Below are 7,966 nucleotides of genomic sequence, written 5' to 3' on the forward strand. Positions count from 1 at the left end.
TTCCTTGGGATAAGATGTAATGACACCATACTTTATCGGAAAGCAGATGTCACTTCTCAAATGCTTCCCAAATAGTTCCTACTATCATGGGGCAGCAGGGGAAGGAGGAGGATCAGCGCATGTAGCGAAGATCCCAGTTTTGTCAAAGGACTTTCCTTAGATTGACTTATATGACCTAATTGAGCAATCCAGAAGAAATCAGAAAATTACGAGAGATGATCGAAGCTGAAGAGAAAAACGAATTTGGATGGCGTATTTCCCTGAAATTGATTTTGATTCATAATTGGAGAGAAGCTTAAAAAATTAAGCATTTGTTAAGAAAAAAGGATGATCGTTTAAATCTATACGCAATCTGCTAACAGAATTTTCTCAAACATTCATACTGTTCTGAATGGCTTGACTCAGAGAACGTCTTTTCCGACCAAGGACAACTTTATATAAACAATAGCAATGTCTAAATACTTGAGTGAGAAATAGGTTTTTCTTACGCGGATTATGACTGCGACTATGGGATTCAAGGTTGGATGTTATTCGGCTTAAACCGTAAATGATCAGTAGGGACGGGTTTCGAGGACGTAATCGGCTTCTCCTACGCAATCACGACAGAAGTACTGTGTTCTTCCTTAACTCATCCAAAATAGAACAATGCGCGTCTCCGTTAATTGCACACTATGTTTTGTTCAACCGTTCGAGAAAATGTAAATGTGCTACTTTGGAGCAGCGCTACCAAACGCCGAGCAATTGACGACTTCTTCTTCCGTCGGAACGACGTCCAGACATCAACCCTCCAAACACAATCTAGAACATGGCACGTTCAGAGAGAGAGTTATCTGCGAGGAACGTGATTTATAGAAACCAGTCCTGCTTACGCTAATCCGTTTCGGACACACATGACACTACATAGCGAAACAAAATTTCGAATAACAACTACTCTGGCGTTTCCCCAGTGTTGCACATGTCTGTGTGATTACATACAGCTTTGAAATTGAATTCACATAGAGTATTCCAGAAATGGGACAGCCGCAGTCCGAAGGGGAACTGTTTGGGTCCATTTGACGCAGATAAAATTTCTGGAATCCAGTTATCCAAGCGAAATAGCATGTGCAGTTCACTGCGGATGTAATCACACAATCTTTGTATGGGAGAAGAAGGAGGAGTGGGATGGAAGTAAATATACGTTAGTCAGCGTTATTCCGAATTCGTTATTCAGTATGTACTTTAAATGATATTATTATAGTTTAAACCTTGTTTATTGTTTTGCACCCCTCATCTACGTATACTCTTTGCGAATGAACAAACATTTCTCCTCATAAAACAGAAATAAAGACCCTGTATGGCCACACTCTTCACCTACGCCTACTTTCGTACACCTTTGCATATTTACGGTTTCCGTCGGTTTTTTTTTTGGAGGTAGATTATCGAGAGATTCAACATGATCCTTCGACAACACTGGTAAATGCGTTCGCGCGCTACTTCGAGAGAAGTTTGCTTAACATTCGCTCATGAGCGACAACATTAGTGTCCTAAACCTTCAAAAGGGCACTACCTAAAGTATGGGAGATGCTGCGCACACAACTTCAATTCAGAATCGTTCGAGGCTTACGAGCGCGCGTGCAGCCTTCACCTGCGTGGGGAAGTCAGTGTTTTTTACCCTCTGGGAGAAGCAGACACCAATTTCTGGAGAGACGAAGAGCCTGGTTGGCCTTAATTCGATTTGGAACCGTTTATCGTGCAGTCACAGCTGAAGCAAGAGTTTTCCTTTGAGTGGGTAGAACCTTTGAAGTGCGATGGTGGTGAGCGAATGGAGCCTACTTCGCCATGTCTTAAGCACAAATCTTCCTAGTAATTCAAGTAGTTGGATTCCATGGGCAGTGCCTTTGCGTGCTCAGAATGAAGTTTAAGAGTTTTTTTTTTCGAGGCCTTCTGTTACTATAGAATTGTCACTGCAGAATTTTCTGTGGCATTGTGTGTAAAATCAGAAGAAATTCAATTTCTTACGGTGAGTGTCTTTGCTATTGAAGAACGGAGAACCATTAAAGAAAAACGAAATAGTTTGATTTTATTGACTTGTTGCAGTTTTGTCTGGGAACGGAAAATATGGATTTTTCCATGACCCTGAGGGGTGGATGAAGACATGAGTCTAAATGAATGGCAACAGAAACAAATCCAGGCCTCGTCGGAGTAAGAAATCCGCAGAACAGCGGATCACTACCATTATCTTCTACGTCGACTAGCATTTCTAATAGATCTGTAGTGTTAAATTTCAGTAAGTTAAGCGGCAAAACAGCTTTGTTAGCCGAATAACTCATTACACGCTCGAAGGAAATAAGTACGCCGTCGCAAAACAGACGGCACCGCATGGCCTCGTTAACTCGCGCAAGGTCACACTCTGATGACTTCAATTCTTCTTACACGACTTCTTTTGACCACTGACATGACCTTTCGCGACAGGAGGCGACCACAAGCAGATGTTAAGAAATGGATAAGAGTTCTCTGGATGTTGGTTGCGTTCTACGGTCGGTACTGAATCTGAAATGAGAAGTGAGCTGAACTGTCGGAAAGAATAGACATAGTGCGTGAAAAATGCGACGAGGTGTTAGATTTCTGGAAGGGGGATCGCGCCATCATTGTCATTAAAAAAAGAGCGATCGGATAAAAGATAAGGAAGGTGAGAAAGAAATGGCAATAAAAATTTGAAATAAAAATTAAACTTCCCTATCCATTTAATCTTTACCTGATTCCTAAATTTAATTTTTTCGACCGATTCATTTGTACATAAGAAATTTATAAGCTGCTGTTTACTTATTTGTTTGTGTGTAACCACGGTGATGCACTGACAAAATGAAATCCGACCAATATGAAGAGTCGAAAGAGAGAATTGTTAAAAAAAAAACCTCTTCGAACCAACAATGAGATGTTGCAGAATCATGTGGAGAGTACCATAAGTAGACACACTGGTGAGTTTAATCCCAATTTATCGACGGAAACCTACTTTCATGTTAATAAAGGATAACTTGCACTTTCATGTACCACCATCTTACAATAACAATATTTTCTTAATGAAATCGTCCAGCAACGTTTTTGATGTAAGGATTTCGCCGGCTGTGGATAGGGTGGTAACAGAGGGTAACACACCAAAACACCTCCTAGAAACTGAGAAATTAATCCGATCAAGAGCAGTCGGACTGATCTGTTCTCCAACCCTCTATGAGTTATGAAAACTTGTACATGAAGTGCACAAGGTGTGACTCATCATTTCAGCAGATCTTATTGCAATCCGAGAATCCGCTGGATTTACTTAATGCGGTGTAAACTTGCATGCTTTCGTCTCACCACCCATGAAAGTGTAAAAAGTTGTTTTATAGGGGGAAATTGATCAGTTCGGTGCTCCTTTTCCATCGGTTTTTAGGATTTATAAGCAGAGTTTCGCATTTCCGCTTTGATGCTCGGAAATTACATCAGGAACCTTGACCACTAATGGACGTAGTCAACATTAAGACAATTCCAACAAGATAATGGCGTTTATTTTTTATATAATTTAAAGTATGTTATATTTTAGTATTCGTCATATGTAGTTAATATGGTTCACTGTTTGGAGGTGCAAAAAAATTGAAAAGTCGAAATTCGAACCACTGATTTTCTTTCTTCCCACTCTTTTGCCACAACAGCTGACGTGACCTCCTTGAGCTTCTCCTTAACTTTCTGTTGACGTAGGGAATCAATACGTAATCGCACTCAGCATTGATTTCACTTCGATATCAACAGCGTCAAAACAAACAACGCTAGGTGCGGCGACTGATTCAAGACGAACTTCTTCGTTGTTCCAAGAATCACCCATCATAACAGACCATCTACAGTTTCAGGCAAATCGGGTTGCGCACGGTCGATTTTCCTCGCTGTGTCCAGGTGAACACTAACAAAAACAACAAAATAGAAGGAAGTAGAGGTAGCAACACCCACACAAAATGCAGAAAAACACTGAGTTGAGTGTTGTTCAAATAACTGCTGCATGGTAGCATTGATCCGATAAGATGAATGAAAACGTTTGAGAAAAATTCTCCAAAGGTTTCTACCCTGGTCAATTCATCAAAAATCTGTGTTTGTCTCAATTTTAGACATCATTTCCTCTATAATTTTCTTACAGTCATCTCTAATTATTTAAAGTAGTCCTTCATTTCGTTCAAAAGTTTAGTGAAGATCATACGTCTTTTCTGATCTGCACTGCTCTGGTTGCAAGTAAAATTTCTGCAATTCCTACTGCATGGTGGGACGAATGGCATGTTGCTGTCTACGCAACTCGTCGTAAGTACGTAAAAACGATTGCAAAAAGAGGGGGTAGTCCTTTAGAAAGCAGCAGAATAAATTACACCAATAATAATTTAATTAATAAAAATAACTCAAGTGATAAATCAAAAATACAAATACAATTAAATAATTAATTACAATAACATTCTTACAACTAAAGATACATTCTTCTGTAGGATAATTTTTGATTACTTTTAAAAATAGCGATAACCAGCTAGCAGTTCTGTTATGTGAGCGCAAACAAATTGCGTTGATTCGGAAAACTCATTGAATAAACGATAACGTGTGAGAACGAAGAGTGGGTCGCAATCACCGGAGAGCTGACACCGTTCCGAAACCTTGCAGCTTTTGAGTTACGCGGTCAGATGTAACTGGGGTCGTTCTTACTCACTATAAGTGACACTAAGAACTCTAACAACCGGTGGTACACTAACGTCATGGCTTACGGTTATAAGGGTTAACATCATTCGGGTCTGGTTCTCTGACCCGAACCGGTTTGCCGAATGATATCTTGAGGGAGGACAGCGATTGAGACGTGCCTTGATTTTTCCAGGCTCCGAAGAAGGCGACGACGCCGAAGGGTTAGCCAGAATTAAGACCAATATCTATATTGGTTTTGCTCAAGCAAGCTACAACATGACAAACTGCTATTTCCATGGCGTGCCATAATGCTAAAGTAGCGCGAGAAGAGCCGGAAATTCGAGGAGATCATTAACGTGGAAATTTGTCGAAATACTAATCCTAGGAGATGTGCCGCTTGACAGGACAAGCACATTCGATATTCGACTCAACCTCTGTTTAGGCCTCTGATGAATGTGGAAGAAGTGCAGCCAGAGGCACGTAACAATGGTGCCACTTAAAAGTAGTAGGTAATCTAATAGAAAATATAGTATGAGAGATAAATCAGCCATAATTTTGATTGAAGAATGAGATATTCTCCTTGCTCGTTGGCGCTTCCTCGCTGTAATTTCTTGTTTTAGAATACATTGAAGAAACCAAAATATTTTCTGACCTTAAGAGCTGAACAGAAGGAAGTAAAACAGGGTGCATCGAGAACTAAGCGACTTTAAATTTGTGGTTTGAATGAAGGAAGGGAAAGGACTCACGAAAGAAGAGGTGAACTATGCTGATCTGCTAAGGACTAGAAAAAAAAAGATATTCAATACTCAACACATTTTTCCAATATTGCGAGCTTTCATCCAAGAATAAAAGTGTTTCACACAGCCTGAACACATGACTGAATGTGAAAAGAAGAGAAAAATGAGGGCTAGTATTTTGTTCTCTGTACTAGGGATTTTTCTCACACATATATTCGGTGTCAGTTTTGCTGTAACTGGTATGTAGACAACTTTTGACGTTGACATTCCATTCTTATCTTCGTGGTACCTTCTCTCCTCATTTTCCGTAAGAGGGTCTCAACAGCTGGATTACTACGCTGCGCTAATAGGTTTCAACTACATAGCCCGCCATCCTCTACTGATGAACATCTAAAATATTTCACGGCTTGGTTGTAAATCTGCAGACAATGACAATATGCAATTCGGCCAATACGACGTGATTTATGGTGCAATATTACGTAAGCTGTTGTGCTCCGCTCGTAGCACTTTTCGACCAGTTGTATTTGACTGCGTAAGCGTATGATTGGATCGGAGCCAGTGGCTAGCTTCCGACCCGAGGGCAGACTTGATCCATGCGGTCGTGTACTGCACGGATCAAATCTGCTTAGTGCATCGATAGGTGCGGTGGGGAGGAGCCGAACATCCTTTAAAGGCATCACCCCACGAATCTGGGGTTGTGCGGATTTCAGGTGGAGTATTCGTATACGGGATAGTAGATTATGGAGAGGGGGGTGATTCCGTCCATTCCTTCCTAACTGCCGTAAGAAACGGCCCGGAACATACGGCATCGGGCGTTCCGGCGCGCTATTTTCTATAAGGAGTTCGATTGGAGCGCGCCAGCCTCGTGCACACGCGAATCTTCCGGGCCGTTTTTTACGGCAATTAAGAAGAAATGGACGGAATCACCTCGCTCTCCGTAATCTACTATGCATTATACGAATACTCCACGTGAAATCCGCACCACCTCAGATTCCTGGGGTGATGCCTTTAAGTGAAGGAGATCTAGCTCATGAGGTGCAGCTTAAGTGATCCTTTCGTCACCCTCCCAAAAGTGAAAGGACCGGAGCACCAGTTCCGACTATAGCATCTATAAGTGCATCGGAAGCAAAAAAAGTATGCAACTTTCAGATCACCAATTTTCATGGCAGGAGGTGCTACCCAGGAAATTGTTCTGTTTTTGTGTAGATGGACACTGATTGTTGAGGATTCTTTGTCTTTTATTTTTCCATGACCCGTTGTTTCTTCAAGGAGAATTATGGGTAGATCAAACATCAATTCCGAGCTTCCCTTACCAAAGATTTTGCTTTGCTCTAAGTGTAATTTGTAAAATGCTATTGTTCGACAAAGTCCATCTGTCTCTTTTCGTGATCACAAGGAAGAGAATTGAAGAATCAGGGAGGTGGTACGTTGAGAGTACACCTTTCGGCATGAAAATCTTAAACTTAAGGGCAGATATGAAACTAGATTCTTAAAGGTCAGCTATCGAATTATAATCAAATTTAATGGAGCGAATTCCAACAAATTGCAAAGAGAATGGTTTTATGCATGTGTTGATGCCTATTTCAGTCGAAGTATAATCCTTAAAAGCAAGAACAGAGACAAACAATTATAATCATAAACCACAAAGACTGATCCAAACTGAATAAGATAAGTAAAAATGAACGAATGGTAAGAACAAGTGGAAGCAATGTGAATTATAAGTGCATAGGAACAAGGAATTCGAAGATGAAGACGTTCCATCTACGGACGGAATGGACACTTTATGTTGTGATACAGAAGGGTACAATAAGCTGTAGATTTCACGGTTCAGTTAAATTAGAAATAAAATCCAGGAATGATTGCTTCATAATTAAAGGCAGCATACCACGAATCTGTGGTGGTACGGATTTCAGGTGGAGTATTCGTATACGGGATAGTAGATTATGGAGAGGGGGCTGATTCCGTCCATTTCTTCAAAATTGCCGCAAAAAACGACCCAGAAGTTGTGGGGCGTGCACAAGGCTGGCACGCTCCAATCGAACTCCTTATAGAAAATAGCGCGCCGGAACGCTGAAGCCGTATCTTCCGGGCCGTTTTTTACGGCAGTTAGGAAGAAATGGACGGAATCACCCCTCTCTCCATAATCTACTATCCCGTATACGAATACTCCACCTGAAATTCGTACCACCTCAGATCCAAGGGGTGATGCCTTTGAGGAATGCACCTATTAATCAACTACAAGCGACGAGTTCGTGAAGTGGTGACAAAAAGAGCCGAAAATCCAAAACATGTTCGAGAAACCTCTTCTTCGCGTAAAGATCAACGAAAGATAGCGCTGCACAGCGCCTCATCGGCTCTTTTTCTGTTCCACTTTCAGGTCGTTGTTTCCACGACCGTAAGATTCCAGATGTGGTTCATATGCGGCATCTCGGATTAGCATCCTTCACAAACATCTCATCTTTCCCAGCATAATGGTGATCATTCAACGCTGCACTTACGAAAGGCACTTTTTTAATACACTGGTAGAGAAAAAACGTGGGTGAAGGCACGGAGTGAATCAGTGG

The sequence above is a fragment of the Necator americanus genome, chromosome III, assembly GCF_031761385.1.
Source record: "Necator americanus strain Aroian chromosome III, whole genome shotgun sequence".
Classification (NCBI taxonomy): domain Eukaryota; kingdom Metazoa; phylum Nematoda; class Chromadorea; order Rhabditida; family Ancylostomatidae; genus Necator; species Necator americanus.